The following is a 20,613-nucleotide window of genomic DNA, read 5'->3' on the forward strand; positions in this document are numbered from 1 at the left end:
CTGTAGATTACTTAAACGTGGGTTTTAAATATACGAAATCAATCTACTCGATGTCACGGACCTAAAAAAATTTTTAGAATGATTTTTGGTCCACTCACGCGCCACCACGCGCCGCCACAAGGTAGCTGCACTGGTAGTCAAGCGCGGCACGCGCCACTCACGCGGCTCCCTCACGCGCGCCCACGCGCCTTCTTCACGAAACCTGCGACTTTTTGCAGGTTGCAGGCCTTACTTTCAGAGCTCCAAACGAGCTCATTTCTCAACCAAAATCCGTGATTCAAAAACCAAAATAAAGTTAGGAATGCAGGGAATATATCTATGTCCATTTGGGGTCGTACCATGGACAAAGCTAGCCGGAAAAATGGTTTGAAAGTGGCCAAATGGCCACGGTCCAAGATTTCCAGAAATCGAGGAATTTCTTCCCAACTTTGAAGGCTAATTTCTAGTTCGATTCTTAACCATTTTCAGTGATACAAAAACGAATATAAAGCTAGAAATGTAGTGAATAGATCCATACCTACTAGAAGTCTAAACATTGACGGTATTGATCGAAAATTTGGTCTGAAAGTTGGCCACATGGCCAAAGATCCGTGGCTGGAAAAATGAGCAATCTTCTATCCTCGAGCTTTTTGTGCTAAAACGTTCGATCCAAACATGCACACGAGATCAATATCGACCCATAGGAATGAAATGAAGGTTTTTAAGATTTCCCGGGGCTTACTTAAGCAGTGAACGGCGAAAACTCGTCGGAATAACTCGAGAACCATGGTGGTTCCAAGGTGCAAGGAAGGAGAAATGAGGAGGGACCTCTACCAGGTCAGGTTTCGAGAATGAGGGCTCTCGAGGGTGGTGAGGCCATCGGAGAATGAACCACACGGTGAAGGTAGCTTGGCGTGCCTGTGTGTATGTGTGTATGTTGCAGAGAATGAGATAAAGCTTTCGGGGAGAGAGAGAAGAGAGAGAGTGAGTTTAAGTGCTCTGATTGGTGCCAAGTTTGAGGGAAAAGAAAGTGATTGGTTATGACGGTTTTAGGGAGAAAGGAAAGGACGAAAGGGATTGGTGGAAAAGAAAATTGATTTGTTAGGAAGGGGGGAACATGAATCCACAAATCAAGGGAAGGATTTGATTTCAGATTTTTGTACAATTTTTAATGTAAAGATATGCTTCCTTACAGTGTTTCCAACACTGTTAATTTGTACGCGCGTGTACAAAAGTACTCGTGATTACGTACTTTAACAAAACATAACTTTTTCGTTATAGATCCGTATCGGGTCTAACTCGCGTCCACGCGTTCGTAGCGACGACTACTAATTAGTACGAAACCAATAAAATGAAAATGAAAGCCGAAAACCACTTCCATGTCACACTCCACTTTTGTCCAAAAAAGGTATGACCGTCAAATTACACCAACAAAAAGAAAATTTCTATGAAAAGTAGGGACGGGTCGTCACATTATACCTACCCTCTAACCCACAACAAATTTCCAACATATGCGCCCAAATTCATCAAAAGATAAATTTTTCAATAGCGGACAATCGTGAAATTTAATTTAAGAAAATAAGAAATAGAAAATAGCACACTATATCTTAGTGTATGCTAAAGAAATCAACCCCATCTCATTGAACAACCTACACAAATCTAGAATAAAGAATTCTAGAACATTCACTAAAGTTGGTTAGCTAGATTATCCAAGTTAAAGTAGTCATTTGTAGAAAGGACTAGAAGGTTGTTTCTTAAGTTGGTGTCTAGAAGAATGGTGAGGTTTCCACCAACATGCAAGATTAGTGTAGATAATTCTAGCTTAGGAAGTTAGTGGAATTATCTATATGTCTCTAACATGATGTTTCCATACTTCTCCAAGGTTCCATCCATGCCTATAAAAGGAGAAGGCATCCACACCATTTGTATCAACCAATCAAGAAAGTAGTCAAGAAGAGAGAGCTAAGGTCATCTCCAGTTGAAGGCTGGCCAAATGGCTCGTTTTATCCCTCTGGCCCTCCAAGATATTAATATTTTAATGAACAATACAATGTCATATTTGTCTCCATCTCCAACCCAGGGCCAAAGAGCCATAGGGCTCGTTTTAGCCCTGTCACAAAAAATCGTATCCAACTGAGGGCCAAACATAATTTATTATTTAAAAACTACAACTTAAATTCAAATTCAAATCCAACGGCTAAGTACTGTAAAAAACTACAACATAATTTATTATTTAAAAAAAACAACTTAAATTAAATTCAAATTTTGTAAAATAGAAGTTATAGGAAAAAAATATAATTTAGAAAAAATATAAAACAAATTTTGTAAAATAGAGATTATAGGAAGTTCTAGAAAAAAGTAGAAGTTATAGGAAAAAAATTGTGTAAAAAAAAATATAAAAATAAATAAATAAATAAAATAACGGCTAGCTGATGTCAGCTAGCTATTGCATTTGAAATTTGGCCTAGAATTCCTGTTGGTTATATCCGACAGGAATGCTAGAATTTTTGGCCTAGCCCGGTGCTGGCTAGCTGGCTGGATTGGGCCAATCCTCTAGCCCTTTCAGATTTCGTGGGGTCCACGAGCCTTCTGGCCTAACCCTCGGTTGGAGATGATTTTCGGGTTATTTTTTGCTCTCTGACCCTCTGGATCCTTCGGTTGGATATGGCCTAACTTTAGGGGCATTGGCCTGGCTACAGTCAATTGTTTGCCACCTGATTTCACCTTATTTACAACTCTGCAACTGAGCTTTTGGAGTGGGCTGTCCGGTGGGTAGATAAAATTATCATTTTGCCTGCTTTAATCCAGATCCAACGGATATGAGTTGGGGGCAGTTCAGTCAATTTACACTTAGGGTCGGGGTTCTGGTGTCGGTGGAGTGCGTGCAGGAATTGGGGGAGAGAAAGAGGGCTTCACAGCATGATTTGGGGGAGAGAGAGAGGGGGATTGGGTGCATGATTTGAGGGTCGGGTTGAGGGAATGGGTGTGTTTGGGATAAAATCTGAAATTTGGGCCAGAGAGAAAGTCGGCCCAAACCCAAGGCCCAGAGGAAAACTTAGGAGGCAGGAAAGAGGCTTTCGGCTGGGCACAAGTTACAAAGGCCACCTGCTTACCTGCTCAAAGACCACAGGGGGTAGGCTATTCAGTCACTACACAGCCCAATAAAGTACTTTATTGGTGGCATTCATGTAAAAAAGCTAGTGAGTCATCACCAAACCGCATTCGGGCACCGCTATTGCTACAGGAACCCAAGCTGAAGTCGTCTATAAAAGGAGGAAGAGAAGACAGAATTAAGGACACTCAAACAAACAAACAAAAGCCAAAACTCTGCTCAAGCCAGATTTGCCTTCAACGAAGCTGTAGTCAGCACAAGCCTTCATCCCATTCGGGATAAACCTTCCCAAACCCCTGTAATAGCTCTGCTACCTTGTTCATGGTGGTATCGATTCATTTTGTATCCTCTTCTCCCCTGTCAACCCCTCTAAAAGCTTTCAGACCTCTGACAGAGCCACAAAGATAGATTTTGTAAGAAGTTCAGCCTTGGCCGATAAGGTTCAAACTTACCCGACTATCTTTGCTCTGTCTTTGTCTTTTCTTTCTTTTAAAAGCACAATAACATGTTATATATTCCCAGTTATATACAAGTTATTTCTAGCAAAGTCATAATGAAAATGAGTCTTCAGCACTTGAATCCGATCTGAATCGCGTCAGAGTTCAAATCAGATCTAAGTCTTAAGCCCGCGGGCATGTAATTTAAAGATCAGTTTAAAAGTCCTTGGCCTCAAGGCATAAAAAAGAACTCTATGTGGACTCAACCCATCCACGACAATCCTTGATAAGCGAGAAGTCCGAAGTTACTTGGGGCGCAAGTAATCAATCTATTTCTCCGTTTTGTTGCTATTATATCTTGATTCGTAGAAAAGGCTTAAGCATGGAGTGAATTCTGATAGAAAGCCTCAAGGCCTATACCTAAGGCCCCACGAAGGCATCTATTTAGCTTCATTTCATGTTGCGGTCTAGTTGGTCCGAGTATAAGGATTAACTCTGATGAGAAGCCTCAAGGCCTATACCTAAGGCCCTACAAAGACACTCATTTGGGTTCGTCCTACCTCTTGGATTCAGATAATCAAAGGTATAATAGTGATAAGACTCTGGCAACCATAAAAGACCAAATATGATACATCCAAGCGCTGGTTTAGTTTGACAGGAAGCCTCAAGGCCTATACCTAAGGCCCCACAAAGGCACCTGTTATATCTAACTTGGTTTCTCGGGCGTATACATATTCAATCAAAGCTTAACACCCATTCAACATCTGCCATACTGAAGATGGCAGTGGCACGCCTGAGCACGACAAAGTTAATCTTGATTGTGAGCCTTAAGGCCTACACCTAAGGCCCCACAAAGGCACCCTTTCAAATTAACTCTGTCCTTCTCTTTCAGAACTGCCCGACGAGCCTTGCCCGAAGTGTGTCTTGCCCGACCAAGATCTGCCCGACAAAGGCTTGCCCGAGCGAGCCCGAGAAGAAAGCAGAAGTACGACAGATACCCTCAACCGACGCCATTCTCCCAGGGGAGCTGTGTGTTCGTCCGCCAGGAGATTCCTGCGACGAACATAGTTTTGGCACGCCCAGTGGGACCCTCTGATCTGAAGATAAAGATAAACATGCCAGAAGATTTACAGAATACATTGTTTCAAATGCTACAGAGACTGAATAAAGCCTCTCTAGGCTCTAGAAATGAGACAGGTTTGGCTCCTCTCAAAGGAGAAAGACACAGGACTACCCAACCAGATGAGGTAGTCATAGTCAACCCTGTGTTGCCCTTTTCTGAAGCCCCGGTAAACATGCTCAACATGACCTGGGCAGAGAAAGGAAAAGGGAAAATTATAAGGGAAGAAGAAGAAGGGAAACTAGCCAAACTACCTACGGAAGGGATAGGCAAACCATCCGAGTACCCAAAGGCTGCCATAATCAAAGGGCTGGTTATGTGTAGTAAATGCCAGTGTGAATGTGAACTCGAGATTCCCCCAGCTGGAGTCCTTATTGATCACGAGTTAATTAAAAGAGAAGCCCGCGAAAGGCTTAAGCAGGCAACAAGAAAAAATACTTCCCGAAGCGTTTTTCAACGTTTAGGAGGTGATTCCCAACCCAAGGCGTTGTCAGAAGTATTTCGAAACTATGAAGTTTCTGACGAGTTTCGAAACTATGAAGTTTCTGACGAGGCAGAGGACATGGAAGCCAAACTCCAAAGAAGTACAGAGCAGCTTCAAAATGGCCAAAAGGGGAAGGAAGTCAGAAGAACTGATGGGATAGCTAATCTTGTTAAGAAAGCAACTCCTGCATATCGTGGGCGGAAATGGTATGTAGTTGGAAAAATGGGCAGCCCACCAGACCAATGGGAGCATCCATGGTCAGAAGGGTTCAAAGGCAGCACAAAGCCTACATGAATTCCCTGATGACCCCCATCACCTCTGAAGCCTCAAAAAATCAAAAGCCAGAGAGGGCAACATCTGGAAGTAGTAGTCAGCTTCGTTGGCGAAGTAAGAAGGAAGTAGAAAGGGCCAACGGCAAGACGGAGGGTATGGGGAATCATGTGCCACAAAGCCAACATCATGGCAAGTATAGGATCTTAAGAAGGGCTCAGGAAGATCTGACTATGATGCCAACACCTGGTTGGAGGCCAGGGCCCACCCATGAGGAAACTGTTGCATCTGAGAGGAGACCAACCTTTCTGCCTTTGGATCCGTTTGGTGAAGTTCCAAAGCAAGCGCTGTACGGAGACATGAATCAACCACAACAGGAAGGGATACCAGAGCCCTTACTACCAGCCGATGCAATGGCCTGGTTAGACGAGTTCATGGATCACATTGGGAGCAAGAAGGAGGACTTGCTCGAACCCAGCAACTTCCACATCAACATGACGTATGTATTATCCGCCATGTTTGGCGCCATGCCTGACCAGCCCGCTGCCATGGAAGGTGATTATTTAACAACTGAGCCGATGATGGCTCACGTCAATGTGGAGGTAGTTACAGAGGAAGACTCAGGCAAGGTTGAATCCTCAAAAGTACCTAAAGGTGGTCCCCTACGGATTTACACAGATAAAATGGTGTTCAGCCGCCCAAGTATTTCGTTGGCCAACCACCTGAAGCCTATATACGTTTCAGCTCATCTGGAAGGTGTACCTTTCAAAAGAATTTTGATTGATGGAGGAGTTGCTGTTAACATATTGCCAGCCAAGCAGATGAAGAGGATGGGGAGAAGCACTGAAGATCTTATTCCCACAAACCTTACAGTCTCGAGCTTTTCAGGTGCCATCACCAGGACTCATGGGATATTACCTTTGGAGGTAGATCTGGGGTCCAAGAAAATAATGTTGGCGTTCTTTGTAGTAGACTGCACTTCCACTTACGGGGCCCTACTTGGAAGAGATTGGATTCATCAAAGTTTAGCCATACCTTCTACTCTTCATCAACAAGTGGCTGTATACCACGAGGCAAGTACTGAAGGATCAAGCTTTTGGGAGTTGGTAGAGGCCGAATCACGGCCGTTCCTCCCCTCAGCTAATGTTGCAGAAGCAAATTTCTACAATCCCAACGTGGGAATTTTGAAATGTTTAGGAGCTGATGAGAACGGCCGCCCTACCAAGGTGACGGCCCGAAAGCTTCTAGAACAAGGGATGCTCCTTACCAAGGAGGAGTGGGAGAGACCCTGTCTTATACCAAACTCTCTATACCATCAATGATCGAACAAAAGAAGAAAGATCAGGTCATGGCAGTCAGATCCCTGATTAAAAGACTGTTGGTGTATGGAAAGGGAAGAAGACAGGAAGAAAAGCTCTTGGATAAAGAAGAGCAAGAGTGGCAGGGGAAAGTTTCTACCAGCCAGCAGGAAAATGAGGAAGAATCTTGCACAGAGGAGTTAGATAAGGCCATTCAAATGGCCGAATGCGTCTACGATATAGACGAGCCAGACGGTCTGCCCGAGAACCCGGAGTTAGTTGAATTTTTGTGTGCAGAACCTGATAAGCCACCTCCAGAAGTCCAGGATCCATTGGAAGTTATTGATCTAGGCACAGAAGAGGATCCGAGACCAATTCAAATCAGCGGTTTATTAAGGATTGAGGATCGGGCCAAGATTATCTCTCTTTTGCAAGAATTCAAAGATTGTTTTGCTTGGCATTACACCGAGATGCCAGGATTAGACCCAGCCTTGGTGGAACATAGAATGCCCATCAAGGAAGGATATAAACCTGTCAAGCAGGCACCACGAAGGATGTCAAAGGAGATAGAAGAAAAAGTCAAAGAAGAAATTGAAAGGCTGGTGAAAGCTGGCTTTATTAGACCAGCCAAATATGTAGAGTGGCTAGCCAACATTGTACCCGTTTTAAAAGCTATAACAAAAGCAGTACGGTGTTGTGTTGATTATAGGAATATTAATAGCGCCACACCAAAGGATGAATATCCCATGCCCATGGCTGACTTATCCATAGATGCTGTAGCAAAGCATAAAGTTTTATCGTTTATGGATGGAAATGCCGGTTACAATCAAATAAAGATGGCGCCAGAGGATATTCATAAGACAGCTTTTAGATGTCCTGGTCATGTGGGGGCATATGAATATCTGGTCATGCCATTCGGGCTCAAAAATGCAGGCGCCACGTATCAAAGGGCAATGAATGCCATTTTTCATGATTTAATTGGCCAAAGCATGGAGGTGTATATCGATGAGATTGTGGTGAAATCTAAGACAGAAGAACAGCATCTCGTGGACCTCAAGCAAGCATTGATGAGGATGCGGATCCACAAGTTGAAGATGAATCCAAAGAAATGCGCTTTTGGAGTAAGAGCGGGCAATTTTTTGGGATTCTTGGTGCATCAGAGAGGTGTGGAGGTGGACAAAAATAAGTCTCGGGCAATATTAGAGTCACTTCCACCTACCAACAAAGTACAGCTTCAGAGATTGCTAGGTAAAATCAACTTCTTAAGGAGATTCATTGCCAATTTGGCGGGCAAAATCCAGCCACTAACTCCGCTACTGAGATTGAAGGATAGGGAGAATTTTGAGTGGGGGCCAACCCACCAGCAGGCATTTGATAGCATCAAGGCTTACTTAACTTCCCCACCAGTGCTGGTGCCACCTCAAAGGGGAAAGCCATTGAAACTATATATTTCTGCATCGGAAAGATCAATTGGGAGTCTACTAGCCCAGAATAATGAAGGAGGAAAAGAGCAGGCTGTGTATTACCTCAGCAGAATTCTGACCGAGGTAGAAACAAGATATTCTCCGGTGGAAAAACTGTGTTTGGCTCTATATTTTACTGCCAGCAAGCTAAGGCATTACATGCTACCTTGTCATGTGCACATTATCGCCAAAACAGATGTGATAAAGTATATGTTGTCAAGACCTATGTTAGCAGGGAGGATTGGGAAGTGGATTCTAGCATTATCAGAATTCAGTTTTCAGTACATACCCCAGAGGGCAGTCAAAGGCCAGGCAATTGCTGACTTCCTGACCGAACATCAGGAGTCTCAAAGCGAGGAAATCAATATCCCGGGAAGTTTAGAAGTTGCTAATGTATGGATCCCACCAAGAAGTGATGTTTCGGGCAAAGAAGATTAGATCCAGCAAGAGATAAGGAGAGTAGCAGGTCTTTGGATTACACCTTGGAAGTTATATTTCGATGGATCCTACACTCAGAAGGCAGCAGGAGCTGGAATTGTGATTATAAACCCTCAAGGGGTTTATCATTACTATTCCTTCCTACTTGATTATCAAGAAAATACCAATAATCGGGCGGAGTATGAGGCATTGATTATCGGCCTGGAAATCCTGATGGACTTGGGGGCAACTGAAGTAGAGATCTTTGGTGATTCAGAGTTAGTGATAAATCAACTAAATGGTGAGTTCAAATGCAGACATATCACTATGGCAGGGTACTATATGGCAGCAACACAACTGCTGAGTTTGTGGGAGTCTGAGATATCAGTCAATCACATTCCTAGGGGATCTAACTTGGCAGCCAATGAAATGGCGCAACTAGCTTCAGGAGTGCCAATGCAAGAAAGGAAGTATGGTGTTGATGTTGAGATCCAAACAAGAAACCTTCCCTCTATCTTAGATCGGAGGTTCAGTCTGGATGTAATGGTTCTAAAGACCGAGGTGGAAGATTGGAGGACACCTATTACTCAGTATCTGAAAGATCCTTCTTCACCCACAAGTAAGAAGAACAGGCAGCAAGCAACCAAGTATGTCTTGTGGACAAAAAATCTGTTGAGAAAGACCCCAGATGGGTTGCTATTAAAATGCTTAGGCCTAGAGGAATCCATGAGAGTAATGGCCGAAGTACATAAGGGAATATGTGGAGCACATCAAGCGGGAACAAAGATGAGATGGCTACTCAGAAGGTATGGTTATTTCTGGCCCGACATGGAAAAAGATTGTAAGTCCTATGCCCGCGGATGTGAAGAATGTCAGAGACATGGACCTCTCCAGCACGTACCATCAGTACCTCTCAATCCAGTGGTCAAGCCTTGGCCGTTCCGAGGATGGGCAATGGACTTCATCGGGCAGATTTATCCGGCCTCTAGTAAGGGACATACTTTCATAATTGTGGCAACGGATTACTTCACCAAATGGGTAGAAGCATCGGCAGTAAAATCCATAACTTCAGCCGTGGTCAAGAATTTTATTGAGACCAAGATCCTGCACAGGTATGGGGTGCCTGAAACTATAGTAACGGATCGTGGGCCATCTTTTATTTCAAAGGAGGTTGAAGAGTTTGCAAGCAAGTACAAAATAAAGATGATCCAATCCAGTCCATACTACCCTCAGTCAAATGGGCAAGCAGAGGCTAGCAACAAGATCTTGGTCAACATTATTAAAAGGATGGTGATTGATAGTCCAGAAAGGTGGCATGAGATGCTAGGGAACACGTTGTGGGCATACCAGACTTCTAAAAGAGCGGGGACAGGCACGACTCCTTATGCCTTGACTTTCGGGCAAGATGCAGTGCTTCCTATGGAAATCAACGTCAGTTCCGTAAGAATTCAAAACCAATTTGGGTTGCATAGTGCAGAATATATCGAAGCCATGTGTCAAGGTATTGAAGATCTGGATGCAGCCCGAATTGAAGCCTTGAACCAGATTCAAGAAGGAAAGATTGATGTTGCCCGAGCTTATAACAAAAGGGTGAAGTTAAAGTCTTTTAAGGAAGGAGATTTAGCGTGGAAAGCGGTCCTCCCGCTAGGCGCTCAGCTGCGTGGCTTCGGGAAATGGAGCCCGACATGGGAAGGTCCTTTTATTATTAGTCGGGTTTTGAACAAAGGAGGATATTATCTAGCAGACCTCGAAGGCAATGAGCAGAAACACCCTATTAATGCAAAATTCTTGAAGAAATATTGTCCTACATTATGGGATGTTAGGGATTGCTATATCGAAGAGGGAGCAGAGTGAGACGGACCTTAGAAATTCACATACGGTATTTTGTTCATCCAAACATTTAAAGAAGGCAGAGATGCAGAAATAGATAAAAATACTTATTTCATGTCGACAAATTGATGAGATTACAAGATACCAAATCTTATGTATTACATTTGATCCTCTCTGAAAGTGTTGGTGTCTTCAACTGGTTTCCCGTTATCTTCTTGGTTGAAACCCAATCAGGTGATCGGGTTGTGCGGCCAACATGAGCTTGGTAGAGGACCCTCCCACAAGATCTTCACCATGTATGATGATGAAGCCCGACTTATCACCACAAGTTGTGGGAAGATCAGTCATCAAGAGGAAACCGCCTGACCAAGGGTGTTGGAGGTAGAGGGGTGATTGACCAAAGGTGTTGGAGGTAGCAATCATCAGGTGAAAACTTTCTTTTTTCTCACGAAAGGGGAGTTTCAGGAAACTCCACTCAAAACCTGAGGAACCCATTTCTCAGTGGGGAGACGGAAGGATTCAAGGTGGATGAAGGGTGAAGACCAAAATGAAGAAGAGGTGATGATTTGAAAAGGGTTTCCAAAGCCAGAATTTATAGAGAACCAGAAGGCAGTTTAAAGGTTGCAAGAAGCTCAAAGGGCACGCATGCTGTTATTCATTTAATGTTGGCGCTTGGGATCCCAACCTTAACATTAATTGAAGGGGGCACTGTTTGGGATAAAATCTGAAATTTGGGCCAAAGAGAAAGTCGGCCCAAACCCAAGGCCCAGAGGAAAACTTAGGAGGCAGGAAAGAGGCTTTCGGCTGGGCACAAGTTACAAAGGCCACCTGCTTACCTGCTCAAAGACCACAGGGGGTAGGCTATTCAGTCACTACACAGCCCAATAAAGTACTTTATTGGTGGCATTCATGTAAAAAAGCTAGTGAGTCATCACCAAACCGCATTCGGGCACCGCTATTGCTACAGGAACCCAAGCTGAAGTCGTCTATAAAAGGAGGAAGAGAAGACAGAATTAAGGACACTCAAACAAACAAACAAAAGCCAAAACTCTGCTCAAGCCAGATTTGCCTTCAACGAAGCTGTAGTCAGCACAAGCCTTCATCCCATTCGGGATAAACCTTCCCAAACCCCTGTAATAGCTCTGCTACCTTGTTCATGGTGGTATCGATTCATTTTGTATCCTCTTCTCCCCCGTCAACCCCTCTAAAAGCTTTCAGACCTCTGACAGAGCCACAAAGATAGATTTTGTAAGAAGTTCAGCCTTGGTCGATAAGGTTCAAACTTACCCGACTATCTTTGCTCTGTCTTTGTCTTTTCTTTCTTTTAAAAGCACAATAACATGTTATATATTCCCAATTATATACAAGTTATTTCTAGCAAAGTCATAATGAAAATGAGTCTTCAGCACTTGAATCCGATCTGAATCGCGTCAGAGTTCAAATCAGATCTAAGTCTTAAGCCCGCGGGCATGTAATTTAAAGATCAGTTTAAAAGTCATTGGCCTCAAGGCATAAAAAAGAACTCTATGTGGACTCAACCCATCCACGACAATCCTTGATAAGCGAGAAGTCCGAAGTTACTTGGGGCGCAAGTAATCAATCTATTTCTCCGTTTTGTTGCTATTATATCTTGATTCGTAGAAAAGGCTTAAGCATGGAGTGAATTCTGATAGAAAGCCTCAAGGCCTATACCTAAGGCCCCACTAAGGCATCTATTTAGCTTCATTTCATGTTGCGGTCTAGTTGGTCCGAGTATAAGGATTAACTCTGATGAGAAGCCTCAAGGCCTATACCTAAGGCCCTACAAAGGCACTCATTTGGGTTCGTCCTACCTCTTGGATTCAGATAATCAAAGGTATAATAGTGATAAGACTCTGGCAACCATAAAAGACCAAATATGATACATCCAAGCGCTGGTTTAGTTTGACAGGAAGCCTCAAGGCCTATACCTAAGGCCTCACAAAGGCACCTGTTATATCTAACTTGGTTTCTCGGGCGTATACATATTCAATCAAAGCTTAACACCCATTCAACATCTGCCATACTGAAGATGGCAGTGGCACGCCTGAGCACGACAAAGTTAATCTTGATTGTGAGCCTTAAGGCCTACACCTAAGGCCCCACAAAGGCACCCTTTCAAATTAACTTTGTCCTTCTCTTTCAGAACTGCCCGACGAGCCTTGCCCGAAGTGTGTCTTGCCCGACCAAGATCTGCCCGACAAAGGCTTGCCCGAGCGAGCCCGAGAAGAAAGCAGAAGTACGACAGATACCCTCAACCGACGCCATTCTCCCAGGGGAGCTGTGTGCTCGTCCGCCAGGAGATTCCTGCGACGAACAGGGTGAGATGAGACAAGGGATTTTAGGGATCTGCTTCCATCTCCATTTCTCTCTCAGAAACCTTGCTCTCCCGTCTCCTCTCTGTCTGTCGCCCATAATCAGATCCACTACCTCTCTCTCTCCTCTCCTTCTTCTCCCTCTCTCACCGTGTGGGTCTCTCCTCTCTTCCATCCAAGGAAGATGGAAGAACTGTCAGTAGAGCTTCCAACACAGACTATTCCTCACTGTGAACCATCAAAGCATTCTGATCTGCAATTTGACCGGCTGCAACCATCAGATGAAGATTTAGATCAAGATAAAAAGTTGGAATTTGGACAATTTGTTGCACGAGAGACCACACTGGATGAAGAATACTGGGTAAGTATTAAGTAATCACTCTCTAAATGATCACATCTTTGTCTATGGATGACAAAACGTTATGGAGTCTTTTTATGTAAACTGTAAGAAGTGAAACTCTTGTGTGTAAACTTATATGTTCTCCATTTAATTTGGTTGAGTGTGAATATACCTAGCTTTGTAGCTAATTTTATAGCAATATTGATTCACACGTTTAATTTCCAATGAACTTATATGCATTTTCCTTTTTATTTTATTTTATTAATTTACTGATCGTGTGAATCTTTTTGATTTGTTTGAATATTTTTCTGATTCAACTTGCAGGTTTAGTATCATTCTACAGGTTTCTACAACTCTTTGTTCTTTCTCTCTTCCTTTATGTATTTTTAGTCAAATTGAACTGCTCTTTTTAACTTAAGATTTAACTAAAGTGTTTAGAACTTAATTAAGTGGAAATTTACTCAGGTTTAATGATCTCGATTTGGTTGACAAAATAAGCATATAATACCTCCACATGTGAGGGGCCGAATAATTTGCAGGCCAACGTTAAGATTGCTCAGAGCATTAGAGGATAATGGTAATGGATATGAAATTGTTGTTTTATGACAAACACTGCATATTGATGTTGGTAGTTTTAGTTTTTGCTCCACCAAATTGTATGATAAGATACTTTTTTTATTGGGCTTTGTAACGCCCCTGTATTGTGTATTCCTGAAATTAGTTCCATATGTTTCCTCTGTTACTGATACATGGTTATTGGCGCGTATTGCACTTCAATTATTTTATACCCGTAAGTTTATCTTACATTGCCGGTCCCAAGCCCGGATAAAGGAGGAGGGGGAGGGCGTCAGGTAGTCGACAACCGGCACTCCATAATTACGTCGAATCCTTATACAACAACAACAACAACAAAGCCTTTTCCCACTAAGTGGGGTCGGCTATATGAATCCTAGAACACCATTGCGCTCGGTTTTGTGTCATGTCCTCCGTTAGATCCAAGTACTCAAGTCTTTTCTTAGGGTCTCTTCCAAAGTTTTCCTAGGTCTTCCTCTACCCCTTCGGCCCTGAACCTCTGTCCCGTAGTCACATTTTCGAACCGGAGCGTCAGTAGGCCTTCTTTGCACATGTCCAAACCACCGGAACCGATTTTCTCTCATATTTCCTTCAATTTTGGCTATTCCTACTTTACCTCGGATATCCTCATTCCCAATCTTATCCTTTCTCGTGTGCCCATACATCCCACGAAGCATCCTCATCTCCGCTAGACCCATTTTGTGTACGTGTTGATGCTTCACCGCCCAACATTCTGTGCCATACAACATCGCTGGCGTTATTGCCGTCCTATAAAATTTTCCCTTGAGCTTCAGTGGCCTACGACGGTCACACAACACGCCGGGTGCACTCTTACACTTCATCCATCCAGCTTGTATTCTATGGTTGAGATCTCCATCTAATTCTCCGTTCTCTTGCAAGATAGATCCTAGGTAGCGAAAACGGTCACTTTTTGTGATCTTCGCTAGATTGCTCCGGTCATTAGTGTGGATAAGTATATAAATGGATAGAGATAGGAAAGCAAACACAAGATGTACGTGGTTCACCCAGATTGGCTACGTCCACGGAATAGAGGAGTTCTCATTAATTGTGAAGGGTTTACACAAGTACATAGGTTCAAGCTCTCCTTTAGTGAGTACAAGTGAATGATTTAGTACAAATGACATTAGGAAATATTGTGGGAGAATGATCTCGTAACCACGAAACTTCTAAGTACCGGAGTGTGGTATCGTCTTGACTTGCCTTATCTGTCTCATAGGTAGATGTGGCATCTTCTCTGGAAGTACTCTTCTTCCATCCAGGGGTGGTATCTGTAACTAGTGGAGATGCACAAGGTAATGTATCAATTTCACTTGAAGCTTACTTGTAGTTTCAGGCTTGGTCAAGCGCGATACAAACCATGTAGTAGGAGTCCCCCAAGTCGCCGGGCTAGGGGATCTGCTGAAAGAGGTGACAGACAAGGTAAGCAATCAGAGCTCCGGCTGATTGTTCACATTCTCCCTATCTTGCAGGCAGCATGAAGGATAAAGAGAAGAAAAATGAGAAGAGATGATATGGGATACTTTTGCTTTTGAAGAAGTAACTTTCCACAGGCTTATTCTTGAACCGGGCTGGAGGGTTTTCTGGTTTCCTCCAGAGTATAAGGCCGACTGAAGAATTTGAGGGTCAAAACAAGTCCATCAAATCTAGAGTACGTTCGACCCTGCTGATATGGGATACTTTTGCTTTTGACAGAGTAGTGGATGTATCGGCACGTGTGCTGTTACGCTTGTCTCCACATGCTTCCTTGTATCCTTCTCACTTGCCCTATCTGTTCCTCAGGCAGATGCGGTATCTTCCCTGGAAGCATAAGATGTTGAAGATGAGTACTCGAGAGCAATGGCAGGTAAGTAATCAGGTAAGGGGTTCCAGGCAGTCAGTTCCTGGCTGGAAGCTTGATTCCAAGTGCTAACTGATTGCTCTCTTTCTCCTTGTCTTGCAGGTAAGAACAAGGCCAAAGGAAAAGACAGGGAAAAAGCATGATATGGGATACTCTTGCTTTTAACCCTGATGATATGAGATATTCTTGCTCTAGTATAGCTTGTTTACAGAGGTATTATCGGGGGGAAAGAAAGCTGAATATTTCGAAAGGCTTTGTTGGGAGTGCCCTCTCAGATAAGAGAAAGGGTTGAGCATTTTTGCAGGTCTGCCTGTCCGTTCGGGATGGAGGTCGACATATATAGGAGTCTCCCTAACATCAAGTAATAATGATATTCCTTTACCCTGCTTGGTCATAGCACGGTAGTGGGAGCTGCCAGCTTCACATGTTTTAACTCTGTCAGAGCACTTTGAAAAAGTGGTCTGTGGTATCTGGAAAGCTGATGTTGCGTGTGAAGATTACAGACAAGCTTTATCCAAGGAGATCCGGCTCTTGAAGTTGGGAAAGTGGTGCCTCTTCGGTTTTCGAACAAGCAATCCTGTCGGGGATCTGGCTCTCGAGATTCGGAGAACGATGCCTCTTCGATTTTTGAGAAAGCAATCCTGCTGGGGGTCTGGCTCTCGAGATTCGGAGAGCGGTGTCTCTTCGATTTTTGAGAAAGTAATCATGTTGGGAGTCTGGCTCTCGAGATTCGGAGGGCGGTGCCTCTTCGATTTTGGAGCAAGCAATCTTGTTGGGAGTGTTTTCTCGAATGTGAGTAAAGGTTGGGCATGTTTGCTAGTCTACCTTGCCACGAAGCACAGAGGTTGACACACAGGGACTTTCCAATTATCCAGCAGTGGTACTGTTCCTTTACCCTCTCTTCGATTTTTGAGAAAGTAATCATGTTGGGAGTCTGGCTCTTGAGATTCGGAGGGCGGTGCCTCTTCGATTTTGGAGCAAGCAATCTTGTTGGGAGTGTTTTCTCGAATGTGAGTAAAGGTTGGGCATGTTTGCTAGTCTACCTTGCCACGAAGCACAAAGGTTGACACACAGGGACTTTCCAATTATCCAGCAGTGGTACTGTTCCTTTACCCTCTCTTCGATTTTTGAGAAAGTAATCATGTTGGGAGTCTGGCTCTCGAGATTCGGAGGGCGGTGCCTCTTCGATTTTGGAGCAAGCAATCCTGTTGGGATTGTTTTCTCGAATGTGAGTAAAGGTTGGGCATGTTAGGCATGTTTGCTAGTCTACCTTGCCACGAAGCACAGAGGTTGACACACCGGGACTTTCCAATTATCCAGCAGTGGTACTGTTCCTTTACCCTTGTGGGTAATAATATGGTAGCTAGACCTTCAAAATTTATGTGTCTAAACTTTGTTAGTGTTGTTTCTTTGCAATTCTTTTACCCTTCTTGGTCAGAGCGATGTAGCGGGAGCTGCAAGCTTCACGTGTCTCAACTTTGTCAGAGAACTTTGGCAAAGTTATATGTGGTACCCATGAGTTACTGTTGCGTGTGGGAAGTGGGTGATTGAACAGTACGATTCATGTGCTTTCTACTTCGCCAGAAATCTTCGACATAATGCCCATAATTTCCGCAAAGCTGAGTGTGCGTGTGACAGGTGCTGACAAGGCTGGAAAAGTAGGTGCCTCTTCGATTTCTGAGATCGGCCCTCGTGGTCTCTGAGCAGCCCAGCTTTTGAGAAAGCAAGCCTCTTCGATTTCTGAGATCGGCCTTCGTGGTCTTTGAGCAGCCCAGCTTTTGAGAAAGCAAACGCCTCTTCGATTTCTGAGATCGACCCTCGTGGTCTCTGAGCAGCCCAGCTTTTGAGAAAGCAAACGCCTCTTCGATTTCTGAGCAGGCGCCTTTTCGATTTCTGAAGCTTCGTCGAGTGCAGATTTTTATAGGGGCTGACATTAAGTTCCAAAGCACACTTGAATATCCACCAGTAGAAGCTCCATTCTTGCACTTCTAAGATCTTGATTTGTCCGACCTCTTCTCTCTTCAACACCTTTGAAAATGTCTGGCCCCTCCGATCGTCGTTTTGACTTGAACCTTGTTGAAGAGGCAGCCCCGCCTTCTCCAGACAACATATGGCGCCCATCATTCGTCTCCCCTACTGGTCCTCTTACCGTTGGGGATTCCGTGATGAAGAATGATATGACCGCTGCGGTAGTGGCCAGGAACCTTCTCACTCCCAAAGATAACAGACTACTTTCTAAACGGTCTGATGAGTTGGCTGTTAAGGATTCTCTGGCTCTCAGTGTTCAGTGTGCAGGTTCTGTGTCTAATATGGCCCAACGCCTATTTGCTCGAACCCGCCAAGTTGAATCATTGGCAGCTGAAGTGATGAGTCTCAAACAGGAGATTAGAGGGCTCAAGCATGAGAATAAACAGTTGCACCGGCTCGCACATGACTATGCTACAAACATGAAGAGGAAGCTTGACCAGATGAAGGAATCTGATGGTCAGGTTTTACTTGATCATCAGAGATTTGTGGGTTTGTTTCAAAGGCATTTATTGCCTTCGTCTTCTGGGGCTGTACCGCGTAATGAAGCTCCAAATGATCAACCTCTGATGCCTCCTCCTTCTAGGGTTTTGTCCAGTACTGAGGCTCCGAATGATCCCCCTCCGGTGCCTTCTCTTTCTGGGGCTCTACCGACTGCTGAGACTTCTCCTAAGCAACCTTTGTGAAGGCTCCCTCTTGTTTGTTTATTTTGACTCAAGTATATGTACATATTTGTAACTTATCGGGGATATCAATAAATAAACTTTCCTTCATTTCAACGTATTGTGTTAAATACACCAAAGCCTTCTTCGCTAAGTTCTTTGAATTTTCTTTTGTTGAAGCTTGTATGTTGAAGCTTTGTGAGTGGAGCATGTAGGTTGAGGTAGTGTTCCCTTAATTTCCCGAGTGAGGAAAACTTCTCGGTTGGAGACTTGGAAAATCCAAGTCACTGAGTGGGATCGGCTATATGAATCTTAGAACGCCATTGTGTTCTGTCCTGTGTCATGTCCTCCGTTAGATCCAAGTACTCTAAGTCTTTTCTTAGGGTCTCTTCCAAAGTTTTCCTAGGTCTTCCTCTACCCCTTCGGCCCTGAACCTCTGTCCCATAGTCGCATCTTCTAATCGGAGCGTCAGTAGGCCTTCTTTGCACATGTCCAAACCATCGTAACCGATTTTCTCTCATCTTTCCTTCAATTTCGGCTACTCCTACTTTACCCCGGATATCCTCATTCCTAATCTTATCCTTTCTCGTGTGCCCACACATCCAACGAAGCATCCTCATCTCCGCTACTAGAAATTAGACTGACCATGAAGATGTAGTTGACCCACGTTAATCTACTTTCTGCGTGGAGTTTCAGGCTTCCAAACTACTGCAGATATTTCATCTTCAATGTTTTAGAGCCAGAGGGGTTGTAATGATTGATTTCAGTATACAACCAGTGCCTATTTTCCAACATATTCTCTATAACCTATTTTATTGTTTTATCTAATATATGTCTTATTGCCCCCATATTTTTTTGAAGGCAGTCTTCGGTCATTGGGTCAAGGTGGAGCATCCTGTTTAGTTTCTAAGGGGATACAATGATTTGGTGTTGTTTATCTCAGACAGTGGGCTTGCAGGTAAAATGTTAATCTTTATGTCCAAAGCGATCTTTCTCTGCATGCTGACTGTGTGTTGATTTGAAGGGGTGGTTTAGTGAATGGGTGTTTCTTCTTTTTGGCCTTTCTCTACTACCATATATCTTTCTCTATTCTCAGGTATCAGATCATTTGAAACAAAAACATTTTAACTTTAATTTTGCAGGTTAATGTTCGGTTTGAGTCCAACACGATATACACTTGATTTAGGACACAGTTTACCTATTTGTAAACACTTTGTGTGAAATATTATTAGTTATGAACATCCAATTTGAATCCCCCACATGCTAAATGAGGTACTATTAAATTAGTTTTATGTCTTTTTTTTTATTTGAAAGCTGCTTCTTATTTCTATGTCTTTATTAAGATTCTGGGGTGTGCTTTGGATTTGCTTCATATGGTCATATTTTTTGTCATTGGCTTTTTGTTCTGCTTAGTTATTTTTAATTGAGTGTTTTATCTGGTATTTCATTTTGTTTTGTTTATTTGTTTCCTTTTTATGTTTAAATGTTTTATCTGAAATTTCAATTTTCCCGTTTTATTTTTCCTCGTTACACCCAGACTTGTTTGTTGAAAGCAAAGTCTGCTAATTCAGCAAGAATAGATGGGGAATTCTGCAAATTGGTTGTCCCCAAATTTGAACCCGCAGACAAAATTCTCATCAGTGCGCTCAGAAGCAGATCGCAAATGAAAGATCAAAGAGGGGTAATTTACAATACCTTTTTTTACCCGAATAACTAAATCCCATCTATTGCAACAGCAATTATTAAATGATGATTTATGTTTTGCGTTTCAGTGTGGAAGATGTTCATTCCCAGAAGAAATGAGTTGTGAAGATCTTAATGATACACTGGTACAAGGGATCATAGATACGTAATTTATTTTGGTCATTCCACTTGAAAGCTTAGCTGCTGCAAGAACCGTAAGAAAGTTTTTAGAATTTTTTGCCAACTGCTAAAACTACAATGGAGTTTGCAGGACATGTATTTTGTCATGTTGTGCGCACAGACAACTGGATGCCGCTTATGTTTCTTATGCAGACTATATTTTGCGATTAGAACTTTTGTAAACAGAGTTAAGTTCATCATCTTGATTGTACAGTGGCTCTTGATGTCAGCTTAATTAATGAAAACCAAACTGCTTATCAGCTCACTTCACCCATCTCTTGTTTATTTGAATTCTTTAGAGATGCCTGTATTGATTTCTGGTTTTGTTGGATTTACTCTAGTGAAATGTGTTTATCTGCATTGGTTCATTTTAGGGTGACTCCATTCGTGTTGCCTTTGTATTGCATCTTTCTGTTCTATTTATTCACGTCTGTTGTGGATAATAGTTTCAAAACCCGTAGCGAAGCGTGGGCCAACTTCCTAGTAAAGTCTAAAACAAAAGGTTTATCCACCTTGAAGCATGCTCTGTTCCTGAATATTGTTTTGTTC

At 43.1% G+C, this 20,613-nt stretch overlaps 1 long non-coding RNA gene across 2 annotated transcripts; it reads left to right on the forward strand.

The window, feature by feature from the left end:
- Positions 1 to 12,883: 12,883 nt before the first annotated feature.
- On the forward strand, positions 12,884 to 20,195 carry LOC103441145 (uncharacterized). 2 transcript variants are annotated; one of them, XR_001790660.2, is made up of 4 exons: positions 12,884 to 13,104; positions 19,063 to 19,159; positions 19,739 to 19,882; positions 19,974 to 20,195. It is a non-coding gene; the product is annotated as an uncharacterized lncRNA (long non-coding RNA). The 2 variants fall into 2 exon arrangements; XR_530208.3 differs by having other exon boundaries at positions 12,965 to 13,104; positions 19,067 to 19,159.
- Positions 20,196 to 20,613: the final 418 nt, after the last annotated feature.

This window comes from Malus domestica, chromosome 02, assembly GCF_042453785.1.
Source record: "Malus domestica chromosome 02, GDT2T_hap1".
In the NCBI taxonomy this organism is placed as follows: Eukaryota; Viridiplantae; Streptophyta; class Magnoliopsida; order Rosales; family Rosaceae; genus Malus; species Malus domestica.